Source organism: Dermacentor albipictus, chromosome 1 (assembly GCF_038994185.2).
Source record: "Dermacentor albipictus isolate Rhodes 1998 colony chromosome 1, USDA_Dalb.pri_finalv2, whole genome shotgun sequence".
In the NCBI taxonomy this organism is placed as follows: domain Eukaryota; kingdom Metazoa; phylum Arthropoda; class Arachnida; order Ixodida; family Ixodidae; genus Dermacentor; species Dermacentor albipictus.
Window position 1 is genome coordinate 373,217,503 of NC_091821.1, and position 22,518 is coordinate 373,240,020.

At 44.9% G+C, this 22,518-nt stretch overlaps 1 long non-coding RNA gene and 1 other non-coding gene across 2 annotated transcripts; both read left to right on the plus strand.

The window, feature by feature from the left end:
- The first annotated feature begins 7,389 nt into the window (after positions 1 to 7,389).
- On the plus strand, positions 7,390 to 8,833 carry LOC139054614 (uncharacterized). Its single transcript, XR_011511361.1, has 2 exons — positions 7,390 to 8,387; positions 8,452 to 8,833. It is a non-coding gene; the product is annotated as an uncharacterized lncRNA (long non-coding RNA).
- A 1,951-nt stretch (positions 8,834 to 10,784) lies between these two features.
- Positions 10,785 to 10,857, plus strand: TRNAK-UUU (transfer RNA lysine (anticodon UUU)). Its single transcript has one exon. It is a non-coding gene; the product is annotated as a tRNA-Lys (tRNA).
- The last annotated feature ends 11,661 nt before the right edge of the window (positions 10,858 to 22,518 follow it).

Genomic DNA, 22,518 nt, shown 5'->3' on the forward strand with positions numbered 1-22,518 from the left:
AAAGTAACTGAGGGATAGTGAGCCTTACAGAGTAAGCAAACAAAGTAGTTAAATTGGAAAATTACCAGAAAATGTAATTGATTACTCGTAATAATGCACATTTAATTTGTTACGTACTAGTCTGATGCGTTTGCAGGTCCTTCCAGTTTTCATTTGTAGCGTTGAAGGGCCCCTCACCAGGTCTGGCAATATTGAGCTGACATGCGCAGAGCATACATTGCGTGATAACAATCGTGTCTGCAAAGTATTGCAGTGCTACGCGCTGCGGAAAGATCTGAAATTTCAATCCGAACACTGTTTCCCTCTTCACTCGTGGCCGCCGCGCTCCAAGCCGGACAGTGACGTAATTGTGCCTCTGCGTCTACGTAATCGTGTCCGCAGTGTGACGTCGCTCGTGGTGACACGTGACTTCGAGAATTATTCAAGCCAGCATTTGTTATATGTGCGATCTGTTGCTTGAATTGACGAATTGAAGATTAGAGAAATAATAAAATGCACAAACGGAATGTCTGCGTGTCTTTTGTTTTACTTCGCACCGAAGCAAAAGAGATGTACTTCCGCTTTGTCTGCTTGTTCCCAAGGTTGTGCGGTCACGTGTGCAGGTATCGAAACTATGCCATTTTCTTCCTTGTTCCAGCGCGTGATCACGCTCTGTGATCCGCTTGTTCTGCCTCAGTATTCGTATAGCACTGAATTACACCACTAGTCACGTTCCCTTGTGCACAGAGCTCAAAATCGTGCACTGCGTTAATGAGACAACAGCTCATGCACGGCGCCATTGGCGGAAGTGTGTAGCGTCGAAAAAAGAAAACGAGGAGCAAAAAAAAAAAAAATGAAGGTGGGGTCTGTGACATATGTGTCACGCAATCCTCGCAGTCCGGTATGGGAGAACACAGGGAACGAATTTCGCTTGCGTAGGCTAGACGGAGCAAATGGAGAGGGCGTCTTGCTTGACAGTGGAGCCCGCCTGCTGAAATCATGGGTTCCCAGCACTGAAATATTTCTATCTCGGCTATTAATGAGCCGATTTGAAAAAGTTTTGTGGCAGAATGCTCCCTAGAGGACACGTGACAACTTCCAGCATATAACCAAAGTTTGCTCTGGGGCCTGGTGAGGGGCCCTTTAACCGAAGCAGAGTCTTCCTAATACCTTTTTCTGTTGAAGAACTCTGACAGAATGCAGGGTGCTACCAAGTTTTCGTCCTCCCTTCTTCCCACCTCTTTAGAACTCCATAGAGATTATTTAAGTAGTTGCTGCTTTCTTAGAAAAACAGACACTGGCCACGGCGGCCACCTTTCGATGGGGGCGAAATGCGAAAACACCCGTGTACTTAGACTTAGGTGCACGTTAAAGAACCCCAGGTGGTCAAAATTTCTGGAGTCCTCCACTACGGCATGCTTTATAATCGGAAAGTGGTTTTGGCACGTAAAACCCCATAACTTAATTTTTCTTTTTTTAGAAAAACAGACACTGAATTGGCTACACCTACCTACATCCGTAAATTATTTGCCGTCTCTGATTGTTATCTCCACTCCTTGATAGAGTCCAAGACCAGTACTCCCATTGCTTGCCTTTGCTCTCATAACTCAAAACTTCCTTTTGTCCCTCCCCATGTCATTACCGGTCTCTCTAGTGCCTCCATTTTGATGTTAGCTATGCCACACCACTCTCCAGCTCATTCTCCTCCTCCCCTATTGAGTGTGTGGGAGAGTGAGCTATGCATACATAAAAATGCTACTAAGGAAAGCTGTTGCTGCCCCGACAAAGACGAGTCCCCTTGTTGAAACATTGGCTTAAAGCGACATTCCTCGTTCGACTACTACTCATATCTAATCACGCGACTCTAGATGGCCATTACACCTAAAGTCACCAGATTCCAAAGTGGGACGAGGGGAGTTGGAGGTAGAAATGAAATGAGATTCAAAGTTTATCTGAAGCTTTGTTTGTGTGAAGAGAAACGCTTTTTCAACTTCTTCTGTAAGCTTGCACTTGTGTTTCACTTTGCATTTCACTTTGCGTTTCAGTGCACTTGCATTGGCTCGTTAGCCAATGTATTGAAAAGTTCTTTGTAGTTGGATCAAGAAAGTGTATGAGCCCTAAGCGGTCATCCTTTCTAGGAGGGCTGCGATCTTATAACACTTCGGAAAGAACTGTTCGCTTGCCTTCGCAAGATTGATCAAAATCATGCTCGCATCAGCAAAAGCTCCTTTCTGACCAATCATGCAAGGGCAAGTGAACAGTTTGCTTTCTGTACCATTACAAAATGCCGGTGTTGCTGCCTTGCTTCCAGCACTGTTTCGCTTTGCTGCCTGCCTCTCGAGTCCTATTGAAAGTGGCACCACCACAACTGAGAATGTGAACAGCCAATTTGGCACCACAGGGCAGGTCACGGTGGGGCAGGCATTTCAGGACAATTTGGGCGTCTGTAGAAACCAAAGCGGGACAAAATGCCGTCCTCCATGCAAGTTGTGAGACAATGGGACCATGGCGATAAAATCGGGACATGTCCCGCCTTTGTAAGGACGTCTGGTCGCCTTAACTAAAGCGCTCTAGAGCTAGCAAATTTATGTAGAGGCACCTGTGCACCAGTTTAGGAAGAACATACATTCAAAGGAATTTTTTTAATTATGCTGTAATAGCAGTGCTATAGGCATTGAATTATTGACTATGAGGCTGCAGAAGCTTCTCGCTTGCCTTAGCTACCCTCTTTGCAGTCACTCTCTCCTCCTCACTGTGTACTTTTATATACTCTGTCTTACAAACATGTTGTAGCGCAGCAGAAGATACAAAAAGCTACAGGTCATATCAGCCAGGCAACAAAGCAAACCAAAAGGTGAACGGGTCCTTACTGTCCATCACTGATAGCCCAACCCATGACACTTGACTGAAAGAAAAGCTTTAGGGGAGAATCAGTGGTGCGTATTATTGGCCGCCTCCTTTCTCAGAACATGCAGCCCACTCTTATCCCTTGTCCTTTTACCAGTTTGCAGCTTTTATCCTGGTGTTGTCATGCGCGTAGCCCTACTCATGTCGCGGCATGCAGAGAAAGTACTGCAAAAGCGCAGAGAGAAGCACAGGATAATTTTTTGAATTTGTGGCTACCTTGAAAAGCGCAACCCTGGCATACTCATCAGATATTATTTTCACAGTATTCAAGTTTGTAGAAAACATGTTCAAAATGTTAAAGGCGATGTAGAAACAGCACTGCCTACCAACTGAATTAGACGCTGCAGTCCAATAACACCATTAAGTCATTCCTGCAATGAAGCGAGCGGCTTGCAAACCACGTTTTCAGTTTTGCACATTTAGGTAGGAAATCAAGGGGGAATGTTGAGTAGAGCAACATTTGAGGAAAGCCGGTTTGAATTCAGGGTACCCTTCTCTATCTAGACAAGCGGGACTGGCTCTAAAGGGGGACAGAGAGCGCACTTGACCTTCCAATATTTTCTCCTGTCGTTCCTCCGTTGCCCCCCCCTCCCCTCCTCTCTTTCCACTGTGTAGTGCCACATGATGAATTGCCCTCGTGTTTTCCCAATCAAAATTGAGGTCGATAGTCTGCTCCCTCCTCGCCAGAAATATCTTGGTGTCGCCCCTGCAGCCAAGCCACGAAAGTTTTTCAGGCAGATTTGAATGTCGAGTCTGCGATGACAGGGATCTGTCCATGTCTAGTCATTTGCTTTAGACACGTGGTGTCATCACTGCACCTTGGCCGTGAGTCCAACTGTGAACAGTGCACTGTGATAGGGAAATTGGTGGTTTACTTTGTGCCTGCCTTATTTTTAAAGAGCGAGACAGTCTCTTTAGTGCAGATTGCCAGCCAGCTATTTTCTGGAAAAGCCATTCTGGCTAAAAGAGGGCAAAATTCTGTGCTTGTCAGGCATTGAATGTTACAGTGGATTTTCTATGAAAGTGACTATGATGCACTTGAGTTTCCCATATACATGTGCATAAGCTTCTAGATCATAATTTCTCTTTGTTTGCTTTTCCCTATTCTCCCCTTACCGATCAGCAAATAACAATGGCTTATATATATATATACACCTCTATGCATGGTTTGTGCACTTCAACATGGTATGCTAGTTTCAAGCCAGGTAACATCAAATGTCTCCCAAAACATTAGAATCGGTGGCATTATTGCATGCATTTTACCCTACACAACCTGTGCAGACACTCTGGCTACCTGCACAGCTTTGTAATAATAATTGTATTACATAATTTTTTTAGATGAAAAGACACTGATTGATGCAATGGCACCGAGTGCAATTATGCTGAAAAGACGCAGTGGTGCTAAATGAGTTTGAATTCACAATGTATGCTTTTTAACTCTCTTACAAGACAAACTAAAGATACACAATAAAGTTTGTGTTCTGAAGCTTCAGCTGCTAATGTGCACAGAGCTTTTAACAGAATTGAAGGAATCTCATGTTATATTTATTGGACCAGTGAATGACAATACGGCATCAATGCATGAAACTTCTATATACTTATATATGATAAAATTAGAGAGAAAGAGACTGAAAGAGAATGTAATATTCATATTGAACTTTCAATCAGTTCTCAAAGAGGCGTAATTCGAAGCATAGCATCAGTGTACCCAGTGTGATGTACGTCTGATTTGTACCTGTTTTCACCACAACAGCAATAGGCTGGTACTGAAGAAGTGATGCATATCTTACACTTGTTTATCATATATATATATATATATATATATATATATATATATATATATATATATATATATATATATATATATAGTCATATAATGAGAAGCCAACAAACACTGACACCAAGTACAACATAGGGGAAATTGCATGTGCTTAATAAATGAAATAAAGTAATGATAAATTAATGGAAATTAAAGTGGATGAAAAAACAACTTGCCGCAGGTGGGAACCGAACCCACAACCTTCGCATGTCGCGTGCGATGCTCTACCAATTGAGCTACCGCGGCGCCGTTTCCCCATCCACTTTCTTGGGTATTTATGTGTACTAGTAGAACCCTGGGAATGTTAGCCAGCGCCCCCACTCACAGACCTTGGCGGCGGACGTGGAACGTCTTTTTTGCCGCAGGCGTCACGAGAACGTGAAGCGGCGTTCTACTAATACACATAAATACCCAAGAAAGTGGATGGGGAAACGGCGCCGCGGTAGCTCAATTGGTAGAGCATCGCACGCGACATGCGAAGGTTGTGGGTTCGGTTCCCACCTGCGGCAAGTTGTTTTTTCATCCACTTTAATTTCCATTAATTTATCATTACTTTATTTCATTCATTAAGCACATGCAATTTCCCCTATGTTGTACTTGGTGTCAGTGTTTGTTGGCTTCTCATTATATGACTAATAAATATCGGGTCCCTCGGTTAACCCCCTTTCTTCTCGTTTATATATATATATATATATATATATATATATATATATATATATATATATATATATATATATATATATATATATTCAATTGCACAGCAGCAACAGGTTGCTTGTGGACGGCTGTTGCAAGCCATCGTTATGCTCTGTTTAAGCCCACCTAGTACTGCCGAAGCTGTGGCTGATGCACGAACAGTGAAGGGCTACAGATAATATGCAGAATCAAAATGATTAAAAAAATAAAGAGCTACTTAAATACGAAAGCTATTTCTGAAAATTTATCAGTTCAAGTGTGGATTGAGAAGATTGTGCCACATCTATATAGCAGGAAAAAAGTTTCACCATAAAGAGCATTAAACCAGGGGTTGGTATTCTTTTGCATGCATATGAAATCGAAAGTAATCAGAGTAGAAATTTCGTAATTCAGAACTTCAGTGGCACGCTGCAAGCACTTGTCGTCCAGTCTGATGGGGCAATGTGCTAATCAGAGAGCCACGTTGAGGTTCTTACCACGTTTGTGAGCGCCTTTACTGGGTTTTGTTTGAGCCAGTCGCAGAGCGATTCCTCTTCTTTCATTTCGGACTGTACTACTTTGCGGACTTTCTCTAGTAGGCGTACTTAGTTAGCCTGTTCTGCTCAAGAGCCTCGACTCGCGACCTAGTCGGTTGCTCCCACACACCCCCACATTAAAGCATTCCGAGACTTGGGGCTCGCAATACAACCATTTGATGAGATTGAGGAAGTCCAACACTATGGAATTTGAAAACCAATTTCACGAACGGTTTGTTCTTCGTATAAATCCAAAGAACGGTGCACATCGACAGGATCCACTTGACCAGCTGCTGCCGTCATAGAGTTAGTAGAACAACTCTAGAGGAAAAGCTGGGCCGGAAAAGTGGGAACCTCTAGGGCGCCGCCCTGTTGCTACTGGTCAATGTGGCCAGCGCAATTACTATTGAAAGAGCTGAAAACAAGTACAGGTCACCTAATGCTTTGTCATCTAAAAACGCATACCTGATGGCTTTATGAAGGTGGAACGTTATATTAAATTTACAGAAAGCGATCGCTAAGTCCATGACTTATGTAAATCACGATGTACGCATTCATGCAATAAAGGATGACACGAATTTCGGTTTCGAATCTGTTTTTTGGTTGCATAGTAGTTTCGTACAGTTTAGGTTTGACATGCGATCGCGCGTCGACATCGGACGCTATGACACACTCGTTCGTGCCTTATGTGCCACCGAAGCCCCGAAGTGCTCTGGCATATACCTTCACATGTAAGTAAACGAATGTATCTCCTTGTTGAGAGTGTCACGCGAGTAGGCAGCTCTTGTGGTGCATCACAATCGTTTGAGAAGCGTCACATTAGTGCATTTTTATGCATGCGGAGCGGTGTTTTTATTTGCAGGTTTCCCTTCAGTAGGAAATTGCTGGACAGGCAGACCAGCGCACCGGAATTGTACTGGCGAAGCCACAAGCAACTCAAAGAATCTGTTTAATTGTTGCACTTTGAACAATCATGCTTCTACAAAGGCCACAGCAGAAAAACAGCCTGATGCCGAATATTTCTGTGCCACGAAGTAATCAAGAGGCGAGTGCCTATAATGCGGACGAAATCGAGTGCATCGAGACTTAGAACGACAGAAAGCTGAGCTAGTTGGTAAGGATTCATTATGCAAAACAGAGGTGAGGCGTGCAGACAGGACACAAGAGTAGAGAAGTGGGCGGCGCTTGTGTTGTTTGCTTGTAAATACTCTACTCTCGTGTCCTGTCTGCACGCCTCACCTCCGTTTTGCATAACGAGTGCATCAACCCACATATTGATAGCGTAGGCGTTTTATTAACTGTGTAATGTTTCCAACACTTCCTTGCATGCCATTTCATGTGGAATATATTTTCTGGTCACAAATGTGTGCAGCGAATCTATTTGCATGATCGACTCCGCGCCTGTGGGACCGTTCACTTGCACTTGATGCTGAGTCTTTTACATGTATCCATAAACTGCAGATATGCACATCAGGCCCCTGCGAGCATTTTCAAAATTCAATTATTTTAGACAACAGGCACATATGCAATACTGACATAATCCCGAATACCACACGTTTCCCTTTTATGCAGATATGCAATGGCAAGCCCTTCCATGTGTTCCAAAAGTAAAATTTAAGCTCTAAATTAAAGAAGATATTTCTAGTCAGAAACAAGCAAAAATGGTGACTGCAGAGTATCAGAAGCCCAAGGTACAGAAATTGTGAGAAGTGTCGAATGATTTTAAGGAAAGAGTCGTATTTGAAAATGCAAGACTCTTTAGTGGAGGTCAAGCAAGTCAATATAGGTAGAATACTCTGCAAAATTATGCGAGTGAGGGGATGTCAAACAATGGGTCAGGAAATGCATTGTTTTTCTGCAAAACAAAAGCTGATTGCCATTACATAAGTCACTTTAGCATCATGATAAATTCAGAAATAAACCAAAAAACAAGACACGCAAAAATAAAAAAAAAACATTTAATGATGCTCTCTCCACACTGGGATAAATAAAAACAAACACATCACATCTAATGTGGACATATCAGATGCCTTGTGAAACATAAAGGAACAATTCAGTTTCGAGCTATGGCACTTGCCAATGTGGGGGGGCCTTGCACCAATAGTGATAGTTACCACTGCATTTAGAAATTGAAAGCATTCGTGCAGACAAGGATGATTCTTTCTATTCTTGGCTACCACTTCAAATGCCTCCACCAAGTGTTACAATGCTGCACGCAGCCATACTAAGGATCTCGCAGCAACACCTGCAGGTAAAAAGCAGAAGCAGTCAAAGTGCTGGTGTGTTCTGGACACTATGTTTGAAAACATTTAGGCAAGAAGAGTGCAAGAAGCAGACATAACAACTGCATTTATTTCCATAATTCCCCATTTAAATGGCCTTTTCTTTTTGCTTAGACAATGCCTACGCCTAGCCACAGCAGCTCCCTCATACAGACTCCGCAAGCCAAGAGGCCGTGGAGCCAAATGCAGGTAAGAGGCAATAAGCAATAGCACTGGTATTGACATTCATCTAATTTCTTTTTATTTCGTTTAGGCAGCCAGCACACCTCGAACAGCCACCTTGACTGCGGGTGTGTCACCCTAGTCGCCAAGGAAACATTTGAGGGAAAGTGACAGGCAATGTGAACAGCCACTTCTCCATGTAAACAATACTCTTTCTCTCGGATGACTCCTACGCCTCGCCACGCCAGCACACTTGTGCACAAAGATGCCGCAGAGGCACGTGCAGGTCAGAGGCAAGAAGCAGTGGCACTGGTGTCGACTTTTACCCAATTTCTTTTTCTTACACTGAGGCAGCCAGCACACCTCGAACAGCCACCTTGACTGCGGGTGTGTCAGTAGATTCCTGTTGTACATATGCTCATAATAAACTTCAGTAAACTTGAACTTCATAATAAACTTGAAGGCAAATGGGACATTGATGCATTGTATTTTTTAACATTTATTGTACACATACAATATATGTTATACTTTGCAGTGCTACAGAGCGTATTTTGAAGCTTCCCCCTATATTTTGCACCTTTAATTACGTATGTGTTGTGTGGCCCTCAATGCAGTTCACGTTGTAGCAGCTGCTTTGTCTGTATCACACATTGGCTTAAGCTCGTGATATCCACATACTTCTCTCACATATACAAAATAAAGTTCTATGTAGTCCTCAAGTGTTACAACAAAATATGAAAGTAAACAATCTGATCGTGGAATTGTGTTTATTACAGTGATTCCTATGACAGTTACTGACAAGTTGACAACTTGAACTGGTCAATCGGTCCATAGCCTCCTCTATTTTTCAAAAATAAAGGAGGCTATGATCCGTCATGGCAAGGAATTGTATGTATACATAAAAAAGGGGGTATGTGTGTGTGTTTGTAGTGGGGGTATAGGATTAGGGCGGTACGAAAAAATGTACCAACACCGTCCTCTAGACCCATTCCGTTAAGGTACCGTAACAAAGCGTATTATGCATAAAGTTCGTACAATGAACTCTGATATTACTACACACGCCAGATGACGCGAGCTACATTTGTCATGAGGCATTCGCCCTCCATATTATTTTGGTTAATCTTGCTCCCTGCACCGAGGCAAAAGAAAGATCATGGGCGCGGGTGCCTTTAAAGTATCTCGACCTTGCGAGGCACTGCTGCGCGTGCCAGGGGAGCTGTCCGTGCGAACACTCCCTGGCACACACCTGCCTCGGCGGCACCAACCTATGTAACGTTCTGCTTCGAGCTTTGATCCCCCCACTGTCCCTTGGGTGCCCTGCAGTTCCTGCACCGCCTGCTTTATTATAATCTCAGGCGCTCTCCTGAGACTTCCGTTTGTCGGTTACATGTGCCCTACAGCTGTGTCAGTACTTAAAATGAAAAAACCCCGATCTATCGTCGCGACGATAGATCGCGAAAGCGGCTTTTGCAACATACCGCGCACGTGCGAAGAGAATTACGGAACACCAACGAGGAATCTGACCACAGCTTCGAGCTCGTAACCTCGTCGAGTGACACTCCTGCAACAGGCGTGACCGCTGAAAACCGCATACCGCCGGAAACTTCAACATGATCATCCCTCGGTTGCATAACTGCCACCTGTATGGCCAACATGGACCACACCCACACCTTCCCGCAACACAGAATAAAGAACCAACTTATAAAGCCCAAACACGGCGGCACGCACACATCACAACACCACAAGCGAGACGCCATGCTGCTATGGTTGCCGGATTAAAACTGACTACTGTCACCAAGTCTAGCAGGCGTCTCAGGAGCTGGCAACCTCGGCGCGTAGCAACATGGCGGCGCTCTTGAGGTTCCCGATTTTAATGCATGGGCCCTATGGGTAGCTTGTCCTCTAGAGTCAGTATAGTAACTCTATGGCTGCCGTGCATGACGTGAACATGTCTCCACGCCTCGAAGACTGCACACAGGGCACACTGCGCTAGCCCCGTTTCATATAGTAGAATAAGCTAATAACCTCGTAACAAAGTAATCAGCGTGTCGATCTTGACCTTGTTCTCGAGCGAAATGGCGCAACCCGCTTTGGGGGAATCGGCCATGAGTCGGTCAGTGAAACTTTCGTGGCAAGAAAGGCATAATCGTTCCGGATGTTTTTGCGACTGGAGAATTGCAGTTGAAAAAGGCTTGCACGAGTAGTTTCCGTCGTGTCGGAGCATACCACGGTTTAAATTGCAACTTGTCCCGCAAGAGCCAGCGAAAAGAAAACAAGGAAACACTTCTAACATGTAGCGGAACCCAAAAAGCCAGGAATTGAGCTCGTATCCATGCGGCTTCACCTATGTAAACGAAAAAATATGCGCAGTTAAATGGTAGAGGTATAGTTTAAGAACGGCTTTTGAGACGCTCATTTTCGAGCGCCCGGATAGCTCAGTCGGTAGAGCGTTAGGCTTTTAACCTAACGGTCCGGGGTTCGAGCCCCCGTTCGGGCGCATTGTTTTTTTTTCATTTTTTTTTTTTTTATAAACAATGATTCAGCATCGCGTACTTCATGTCCATTTTCAGGAGATACTAAGAGACGGCGTCAGATTCATAAGTTGATAGAGCCGAACGTAGGTGCGAGATCTTTGATCGTGCGTTTCCACCCACTAAAACACATTTTCACTCGCTTTTTCGCAAGCGAAAATAAAACTGAACCATTTCAAATTCTAAATATTCTTGGTCTTGGGGTTTTCTTGTGTGTGTGATTTCTGTGCGTAGATAAACTTTCGCATAAATACCTTCGCGGAGCGCTCGGAACTGCCGCGTAGAAAAGTTATTGAGCGTTTGTGAAATTTGCAGTCTTTCTTTTTCGTTCTAGCATTATGTACGCGCGCAATTTAATCCCTCAAACAAACGGCTATTGCTTTATTTGCCATCATGTTTGTTTATGTGCGCGCCCCAAAAATATGCATGTTTTTATTTTGCAGCGAATAAAAAAATAACAGGGGTTTCACATTATGAGTGAACTACGGCAACTATACGGGTGACGTGTACATACAATTCGAAGTGTCTAGTGTACTAGTTATCCATTTAAAAAATAATTACTGAGTACTGGTGCTCTCAGAGCTTTTCTAGTAGTTGCTGTTCCCTGTCTCCTTGGTGAGCTGTGCAAGACATGGTTTTATATTCCGTTAGAGTAAGAAGCATGTGCGTGACTAATTAATTTTTTTTTTTCATCTCTATGGCTTAATTACAGAAGTTCTATCAACAGCGCAAGGACACCAGGGGTGGCAGAAGAGAGAACAGAGCGCTGACTTCCAACAGTTTATTTTCTTTTTAGAAAGCATCGCTAGTATTCACGCACTAGCACACCAACCATGCGTAGAACGCCGCGACAGAACCACACAAAATTCAACGTGGTGATGGCCCGAGCTATCAGACCTCCCCGTCAGTGAGCGCGACAGAGCGGGCACTGAGGCCCCACCCCTTTAAACAAAAACATTTTCCCGCTTCAATTATCTCACCCGTGACACTATCCCTGCGGGTGTACTACAGTTATTTTTTTATTTTTTTTTAAATCCTGGCTTGCATCCACACGTGTAGCAGTGGGCAGAAAGCCAAACCAGTTTTGCACGGTCAGCATTGTTCATGTGTGCTTTCAGCCTTTCATTTACGCATCGGCTCGTCTGTCTGATGTAATATTTACCACAGGACAGGGGGATTCGATATGCCACGTTGTTTGTGCAGTGCATAAATCTATTTTGGTGTCCGATAAGGCTCCCTCGTTTGGGCCTAGATGCTGGGACGGTTGGTCGGTCGGTTCAAAGGTTGCCTAATTTTTTCGGGGCAGAGAAAACCACTTTGACGTTAACACGCTGGGCGACCGTTTTCAGATGAAGCGCTATTCAATTCACGTGCGGGAATCCTGCAGTTTTTTTGTCTATACCGAGTTTGTCCATGGGGATTTACATTCACCACAGACAAAAAGCTGCGCAGCAGGCCTTCTGCAGTAGAGACTTGTACAAGAGTTGGAAGCCTGCCGAAGTTAACAGTGCGTGGAGTTGAATCACAGCTTTTGTAGAAAGTTTGTATCCAGGCGTTCCAGAGTGTCGTACTGCTTTATTCGCTATATTCCCCAAGTTCCTACCAGAACACTACAAGCTATCTACTTTCAAAATTTGCGGAAAATACTATGCAGGTTATATTTAATGTGTGGTGAAATTTTCGTGTTCCTGGAACAAATATCGATGCAGAGAATTACCGAACCTTTGTTTTTCCTTACTTTTATGTGTCATATGAGGTTCGTAGTCCGTTTCTCCGGCGTCCTCGGGGTACTGACGTGGCACCTTGTTTCTATTTCGTGAAAACAAGGGGCACGTTAGGGCTAACTTGTACGCGTAGTTCGAAATATGTGGGTCAGTTGAGACATTTGCAGTGCATTGCGTAAGCAAGTGCTCCGGAGCAGGATAAGTGTGTTTTACGAGCGACGCAAAATTTTAGCCCGCCGCCGTGTCATAACCACGAATGCCGCGAAGATAAAACTTGACAGAAATGGGCGGACCTCTAATGCTAAATCTATGTGCGAAGTGAAACGCGTACAGCTTTTGCAAAGATACCTTTAGGCAAGTGTTCGGAAGTGTCACGCTGCTGTTATTAGCTACGGTTCCCAATGTCTTGAGATAACTGAATTACACAAGCTCTATGTTCAGTAGAAATGGGTGAAAGCATTATGGGTCGCGAAATATCTACGTTACTGGCTTAATTATGAGCCTTCCAAATAATTCTCGAACCTTCCTTTATTCATTTATATATATATATATATATATATATATATATATATATATATATATATATATATATATATATATATATATATATATATATATATATATATATATATATATATATATATATATATATATATATATATATATATATATAATGTGAATTAAACGATGCGCCTTTTTTCTGTTTGTTTAAACTAAGGGTCGGTGACGGGAGATGTGTAGGAAAAGTTCAGAGTTTGTGGGTTTATTGCGGCTTTTGCAATAAATCGCTCGTGCAAGCGCTCCGCAGTGTTGTCAGTGTTTTACGGGTGGCGCAAAATTTATCAGGTTGTCCTGATGTAATTAAAAACGCCACGTAGATTAAATTTGGCAGCGATCTGGGGACTGCTATGGTAAATTCGTGCAAGAATGAAAACTGTGTATGGAATAAATACAACCTTCTGCAAAAAAATTCTTAAAACATGGGCTCGAAAGCGTTGTGCTAATATTTTGCAATGTGTTTCCCACTGTCCTTAGGAAGCTCTACGCTACACAGAATTTACGTTTGGGAAAAATAACCGCATGGTATGGTTTATGTGTACTCAAAATTTATGTTTCGGTTGATTACGTTCTGTGCAATAAATTGCCTAATAAAGCGCTCCAGAGGATAGGTCATTGACTTTTACAAGCGACTCAAGATTCTGCAAGCAGCCGTGTCATAACTACTGATGCCATCAAGATCAAACATGTGAATAGGTGAACCACTATGGAAAACTTGCTTGTGAAGTTAAATGCCTCTAGGCCAGATACAGCTTTCGCAAAACAATTCTGAGAAAGTGTTTCGAATTGTCACGCTGCTGGTCTTAGCTACTTTCCTCACTGCCCGGTAAAAAACTGCATTGCGCAATATTGATATTTCATAGAAATGTGGGGCCTCTTTGTTGCAATGCGTCCCATAATTTTTGCGTTACAGGCCTAATTACGAGCGTTACAAAAAAAATATTGAATCCTCGATTTTTTAAAATTTCGTTGAGCTATACGTTCTCCCGGTGTGCTTGATGAACTAACCGAAGTACGTTGTTTCTGTTTGGTGAAAGTGGGCCAGGCAATGGGTGATGAGGCAAAGTTCAAAGTGGGTGTGGCCATTGCGGCTTTTGCAATAAATTCTACAAGTGCTCTGGAGCGTTGTAAGTGTACACTACGAGTGGTGCAAAATTTAGCCATTTCTAACACCCTTTTGACTTTCTTTAACCCGTTTCCTTGGCAAAATGACTAATTCCACCGAGTCTAAATATAACCAAAATGAGGGGAAGACTAAGGCAAATATTTGCGCGAATATAAATGCGTTCGGAAACGAATACTGCATTTGCTAAAAATTTAATGAAGTGTTCGAAATAGCCGTACTGGCATGATCAGCTATGCTTCCCAGTAACCCGAGATGACTACTTTGCACAGAGTTTAAGTTTACTGGAAGCGGGGGCCATATTCCGTGCAATGTGTGACGAAACTGACTTTCATAGTCAAATTAGGAGCGTTGCATATAATTACTGAACTCTCCTTTCCCTCGCTCATTTTATTGTTATACGAGGTTCGTGATAGGTGCCCTCGGTGATCTGCAACATGCGCATTGTTTATGTTTAACATTAGAGACATGCTATAGGCAATATGTAAACAAAGTTCCAAGTGTGCGGGAATATTACAGGCCTTAGTAGAAAATTACTTATTCAGATTATACGGAGTGTTATAACTGTGTTTTAAGAAAAACGCAAAATTAAACATGCGGCTCAACGGTAAACTGCAATTAGATCACGTCTGGTGAAAATGCGTAAGGGAGAGGGGGGGGGGCGTTATGTTATGGCCAATTTACTTGCAAAGCATGTGTGCATAAATTACGGTACTCGTAAAATTTATCAAGTGCTGGAAGCTTTCAGCTGGACCAGTCTTATAGGGGCAGCGTTTATAATTGCGTGATTTAATTAGAGGCAACTGAAATTTGGTTGCAACTGCACGAATGGAACGTCTTCGCTGGAAATTGGGTGGCCATTCTGCGCGGTCACACGAGTCCGCAGTTTTTTAGCACTCGGGTGAGGCAAGTGTGCAGGCGTCCTCTCCGGGCTTCTGTACGGACAGTCATGTCGGAGGCGCTTCTCGAAGGGTAATTGAGAGGCTCGCGAAGCCTTGTGGCTTGACTTCCGGATCACTATAGGATCGCCAATCTACGTAACGCAACTGGCCACGAGGAGCGAGATCCACAAAAGCTCGTCCAGTGCCCTCCCGCTAATCCTCATGCGCATGACCGCGAATTAATGGAAGGATCGCAGAGGGATTTGCGAACGAGCATTTCTAGTTAGCCGATGGGACCCGCGCTTTCGCTGCAGTGCGCGAAGTTGGGTCACGCTGAGCAATATCACTTGGGCCTAAGAGCAGGCGATAACTATTTATTTGTTTATTTTACAGATACTGTTGTCTTTTCTTGAGACACAGCAGGAGCATCTGCAGAATGGAAAGTACAGTGCCACCGAACTGACAAAGTACGTCGACAAAATAGTAGTAACAGCAACACTTATGCAGGAGTAGGCCCATGTCGGACAAATATATCAAAGTACAGGTTATGAAGTGCGAGGTTTATAACTGCAAGAAAAAAAAATGCAACAGCAATGCAAGAGCATAGCTCACACACGACTACAGCTAGGTAGCTCTTTAACACATGCTCCGTTTAATAATTTGCGCACGTGGAATGAGGTAAGCGACACACCGCGCATTGCTATATACGCCGAAACGTGTGTGCATCCGGGGCTCCGGCCTCGCGCGTTCCTCGGCACACGCTGCGCCATAAAGCGGCGCCGCCGCGAAGTGCGCGCGCTGCGTCAATGCTTCTGCGCCTCAATGCACAGGTCAGCGTTTTCTCGAAAGAAGTAACTGGAACGCCAATGCATTTCGTCGGACACCTTGAAAATTAACATCTCGAAACGGGAGCAGTCCAGAGAATTCGTTCCAAATGGACGCGCCTTGCGAACTGACCGGCTATAATTCGCAGCGTTAAATATGTGCCGTAATGCAATTATTTTAAACGTTAATTAGCGTAATTATGTAAATAATTCAGTTGGGCGTTTTTGATTTCTCGTAGAAGTAATGGTCGCCTTCTCGAGTAAGTTAGATCAAAGGTTAGAATTGTGCTATCTAAGGCAATTTTTAAAAAATGTTGGACCTAAAACAAACACCCGGCATATATATATATATATATATATATATATATATATATATATATATATATATATATATATATATATATATATATATATATATATATGTGTGTGTGTGTGTGTGTGTGTGTGTGTGTGTGTGTGTGTGTGTGTGTGTGTGTGTGTGTGTGTGTGAAAACAGTTTGTTCCGTCTGGCTGGCATATGAAGAGCCCACACACGCACAAAAGCAAGGAGAACGGTCGCCGCAACGCAGACGGCGGCAACTGTTTCGCGAGTGTTTCGCGAAGGGAGCAAGCCGAGCGAAACCGAACTGGCTGCTCCCCCTTTTCCTTCTCCTTCTCTATTGCAGCCGCTAACGAGAGAGTAATGATGTTAAGGCCTAAAGCACTGTGCGCTGCAGGCGCGTGGCGTCGCGGCTTAGGAAAGAACAGGCGTCCGTCGAGTCCGCGTATATACACACTGCTAAACTAATGGTCGCGCGCTGTATACCAATTAAGGATAGCGTCTGGGACCGCTTTTGAGTCTCGGCTTTTTGGCTTTTGGCCCCCGTGGAAGCTGCGGCACACTGGCAGGAATGGCGAAATACTCTCGCGTGCGGAGCGTGGTTCTATGAACGTTCCCCATATGAACGTTCCGGGAAGACAAATGTGCAGGCAACGTCAGTTATCGCTTGTGAACGCTGTAGAGCGAGACATGCTCTTAAAATTGCGAATAATTGTATCAAATGGTCCATGGCACAAGTTTGCTTGTTTGGAGTTTATGGAAACAACTTTAAAGTTTAAACTCTCTCTCTCTCTCTGTGTGTGTAGCTGGCTGGCTGGCTATACATTATGAAGATATGTGCTAATTTTTCTTTTTACGCATGTTAACTTCGCAGTGTTTCGCCGCAGTTCTTGCTAGACAACGTTGCCTGGCCCACCGCTTCGCGCGTTAGGAAGTTTTAAATCTATAGACCCAATGTTACGGGAAGCTATATATCGGCCGTAAGTATACAAAATATAGCAAGTGTGGTAAAGTATGCGGTGAATACCCAAGCGGAGTTTGTGTCTGCGTACGTCACCTTGGCTGATTCAGTTCGTTAACGCATAATTCTTTTTCTATAAGCTACCATCTCCTACATGTTACCGCTGGGGCCGCATTGTCTAAGTCAACGATGACTGCGCACAGCTGGCAATGATAATTCGCTGTACATATGTCCGCAAATAGCACAACATTCTATTCAAAAGTATTGACGCAGTAGAGAGGTTGTGTTACGCGGCATTCTTATGCGTTATACGAGAGCTTTCCGAAGCAACAAAAAAATTCTGGTGTCTTAATTACGCACCAGAACCAAGATATGATTATTAGGCAGCGCCGTAGTGGGGAACTATGGATTAATCTTGACCACGTGTTGCCTTGGTAATACTTGAAGAATAACTGCAATATTATTGTCAAATACGCCCGAGCAGATCGGGAGCGGCAAGGACGTAGTATGTATTGAACGGGTCTCATCTCTTATACTAGCCTCATTCAGCAGCGACGCAGGAATGCCCTCATCTCGCCGCTTTGTCGCTGCAGAGCACGTGCCTTAATTCCTATAGACCCGCTCCAGGCCATGACGTCACACAGATAGCTGCCTACCGTTGCCTACCGCGAACTTGTTGGTTCTGGCAGGCACGCGACTGTTGGTCCTGGCTGATTTATTGTCGTATATACATGAAGGTATAGATAATTGCGACCACGAATTGAAGTGGCTTGACGAAAAGAAAAAAAAACTTTTCTTTTTATTATGCCGATGCGCCTGCCCTCTGGTGACGTCATCGTGTTTTTTTTTTAATTTTTTTTACAAGCATGAAGTTTGGCTGCACGCTCGAATAGGCGCAATAGTGCCTGCCAGTGCATTTTTCGATGCTTCTGCATTATACACGCAAGCTTTTCTTAAAATTCCCGTTTATTCGGTGTTATATCCTTGCAATATAGAAAAAAAAAGAAAAGAAAGAAAGCTCTACCGTCTCCAAATGTGCAACCGTCTACACCGCTGAATTTTGTTCTTGTCTATATAAACCGACAGCGCTCACTCAACACTCATTGAAACTGATTGCGCAGCGCGACTGTAATGTCTGCTTCGAAGTGATCTCGCGCAGTGCTCAGCCAGCGCTGAAACTTCAGTCTTTGGATCTTTTAGAATAAGATGCAGTCGATGATAAGCGATAAATATATAATTCGCCCGAGCATACGTCGTCAAAAGCCATGACGTTATAGACGAAGCGCATGTGCTCCTCCCAACGCGCCATTGGCCATGGACGGAGCTTCGCTGGACTCATCGCACTATAGAGCAAACGTTGTACGGGCGTGTGTGTCTGTTTTCGTTCAGTATGTCGTGCTATTTTCGCGGCCTTCCGGATACCGGACGCTGTTAGCATGCTTTAGTTGTACATTCAAGCTGCTGTAGCCCCTCCTGTCCAGCGCTATGTTACAAGTTAACCTTCTCATCGCTCGCTTCCCTCGGCCCAGCTTACACCGCTGCATAAGCCATCCTTCCGGATAAATTCACCTGGGAGTTTCAGAAATCGCCAACATAAGCGGTTCGCGCGCCCTAAATATAGGTTTAGCGGCACATCGCATGTGTGAAAGCCAGTTTGCACTCGAGTTCATTTGGGTGCAGGGCCTTTCTAGCGATTGCTAACTTAGTCGACCGTTCCCGAAATCTCCAAATGTCCGCCTTTTTCCAATCATTTACATATGCCGCGAGAATGTGACGCAAACATCGCATATGCAACAAGTATACCAAATGGCCGGCTCGCGCTCTTCAAGAACGAACGGCTTAAAATATGTAAGGAGGAACAGATGGGTAAAAAAGAAAAACTCCCATGCGGCGACAAGGACATGTTCTTGCACATACACGCAGAGGGACAGCCGTGTCAACAGCGCCTCCAGGCGCTTACGTAAACAGCTAATACGCCCGCGGATGCTTCGCTCTCCTAAGCCACATATGAGAGCGTTTGGTGAGGGGCCGATCTTCAGGCTCAAAGGCTTAGGCTCATGCATCACGCTGTCCGCCACGTGACCCCGCCTTGTTTTCCAAACGTGGGTGTTTTGTTTGCGCACGTGGCCACGCTGCTACTTCCCGCTCGCTCTCGATCAACGCACTAGAAGCGGCACGAAACACACCCAGCGGCGCAAGAGTCGCGTCTGAGTTGTTTGAATTAATTTAGGAGGCAGGAAATGAAATGCTAAGAAATAAATAAATATCGAAGGACACCTAGGCGCTTCTTGTGAGTTCTGAATGCGAAAGGATTAATGTCCAATTGAATGCCGGCCAGCGGTCCTTTGAATTATTACGTTCTCGCGGGCAAGCGAGCGCGTTGAGACGCTTGGCCGTTGGCTTGGCTATATATTTGATTTATTTAGAACGCAGGCGAGAGCTTGCGCGGACAAGGTACGCGCGGGTAACACAGGCTTCCGAGAGTGAGGGTGAGGTGGCGCAAAGTTCTACGCTCTGCACTCTTAAAACGGTTGCACCCTTTGGGGAGTATATTTGTCCCACAACAACAATCGCCATCTGCCTTGCTTGCGTTTCCTTTCTCGAAAACTCGGCGCCCGCTACTTTCCTGTCAGCACTGCTATGCCATGCTGATAACGCGCATCATGCCGTTCGCGACTTGGTACCGGTCTCGCAGCGTTAGAAAGAAAATGCTGATAAGACAGATGACGTTTATTGCTGCGTGGCAAGACACGACTCAAAGGGTGTAAACTTTTCTTCGAGTGAAAGGCATGCGCGTTATCAGCATGACATAGCATTGCCGACAGGAAAGTAGCGAGCGCCCAGTTTTCAAGAAAGGAAACGCAAGCAATGCAGATAACGATTATTGCTGTGGGACAAATATGCACTCCAAAGGGTGCAACCGTTTAAGAATGCACTCTTATAAAAATTTACACCCTTTAGGGCTTATCTTGTCCCACAGCAATAATCGTCATCTGTCTTGCCCGCGTTTCCTTTCCTTAACGCTGCGAGCCCGGTACTTCCCAGTCACGAACGGCATGCGCCTTATCAGTGTGACGCAGCATTCTCGACAGGAAAGTAGCGAGCGCCGACTTTTCGAGAAAGGAAACGCAAGCAAGGCAGATGACGATTATTGTTGTGGGACAAATACACACCCCAAAGGGTGCAACCGTTTTAAGAGTGTGTAAGCAAATGTACACCCTTTGGAGTGTATATTTGCCACACAACAATAATCGTTATCTGCCTTGCTTGCGTTTCCTTTCTTGAAAACGCTGCGCCCGCTACTTTCCTGTCGAGAATGCTATGTCACGCTGATAACGCGTATGCCGTTCGCGACTTGGAAGTACCGGGCTCGCAGCGTTAAAGGAAAGGAAATAAGGGCAAGACTGATGACGGTTATTGTTGGGGGACAAGATACACTCCAAAGGGTGACAACTTTTTAGAGTGTATTGGGTGGCGTCGGGGCGATGCCCTGTCCCCTCGCGCAATAGCTGGCCATTCAACTGCAACAGCAGGTGTTCACTTTCGACCACTGTGCGCCATCGAGTCACGTTCGTGACGTGGCGTCGAAGCCAGTGGGAATTTAGGTGCCGTTTTTCGCTTGCCCAGACTACAGGTACAACGGCTTTTACGCTGAATGGGCTATATGACGCTTTCGCATCAAAAACTAGGTGGAAGAGTAACGTGATTTCGCCAATGTCGGCCCAGCACTCGATCATGTTGCGGTATAGCTTTTAATGCTTCCCATCGCCATGATGAGCACGTACTCTTACGAAAAGGCAGCTGTTGTGCGACAGCATTTCGATGGCGCTGAAACGTCGAGACGCCCGTGTATACCGTGCGTTGAGTGCACGTTAAAGATCATCAGGTGCACTCTTAAAAAAAATTACACCCTTTGGGGCTTATCTGGTCCCACGACAATAATCGTGAGCTGTCTTGCCCGCGTCTCCTCTCTTTAACGCTGCGATCCCGGTGTATACTTCCAAAGCACGAACGGCATGCGCGTTATCAGCGCGACGGAGCATTCTCGACAGGAAAGTAGCGGGCGCAGCGTTTTCAAGAAAGGAAACGCAAGCAAGGTGGACGACGATTATCGTTGTGGGACAAATATACACCCCAAAGGGTGCAGCCGTTTTAAGGGTGTGGTCCAAATTAATCCGGAGTCCACCACTATAAGGCTTGCCTCATAATCAGATCGTGGTTTTCGCACGTAAAAAAAAACCGCATAATTAAGTTTCTATACGGCCGGTCGTCAGCGTTGGACAATAGGAAATTACTATAGCAGTGTGCCAAAGGAATTGTTGCATTTTACCGGTCCAGGAAACTTGTGTGCCAAAGGAATTGTTGCATTTTACCGGTCCAGGAAACTTTTTGTACGTTAGAACGCTCTCTGTGGTCAGCTGCATTCTATGTAATAAACGCTGGTGGCCCGCAAGCTTTTGTCTTCTGCTGAATAAACGAACCGCGCCTGATCAGAGGGCGTTGTATGCATTTTTTTTTTTTTTGTCGGCGGGGCGCGGTTTCACTGAGGGGCCTTCTACAAACGCGCCCGTCTTTCTTTTTCCTTTTTTTTATACATTCGGCGCGCTTCAAAATTAACATTCCTGGCGTATTCTGCTGCAGGATGTACGCGAGTGCAGCGGCAATTTCGACGTCCACATCGGGTGAACAGCCCTGCAGGCGTGGGCCTAACGGCGAGCTAATAAACACGCGAGGAGGCGTTGCTCCAACGAGGACGCGTGAGTCTGCAGACGAGAGGCAACGCACCAAAAGGCGTGGAAAAAAATTAAGGCAAAAAAAGTATGGTGGTGGGAGGAATACTGGCAAACTCTGGGCGCTCCTGGAATCTCAAGTGGCTTGCTTATTTTGTTCTCACTGTGGTGGCCGCCGTAAAGGTTTGACGATCTGGCACTCCGATTACGCGTCGGCGAGCGCTCTCGGACAACACAAGAAGTCAACGCTCCTAACCCTGCTCTTCTTTTTTTTTTTTCAGTTTTTTTCCGCCCTGGATGTTAAACTTTTGTCTGTACGTGTAGTGTTCCAGTGTTGTTGTTTGCGGTTCCGAGCCCCGCGGCGTAGAAGTGCGGGCAGTATACCCAATATGGGGGGCGATGGGGGGGGAAGGAAAATTTCCTTCCTCATACGCACTGCGGCCACCATATACGCACATAACTGCACCGCGCGTTTCGCACGCCATGCGCTGCCACGTGCGCGACTTG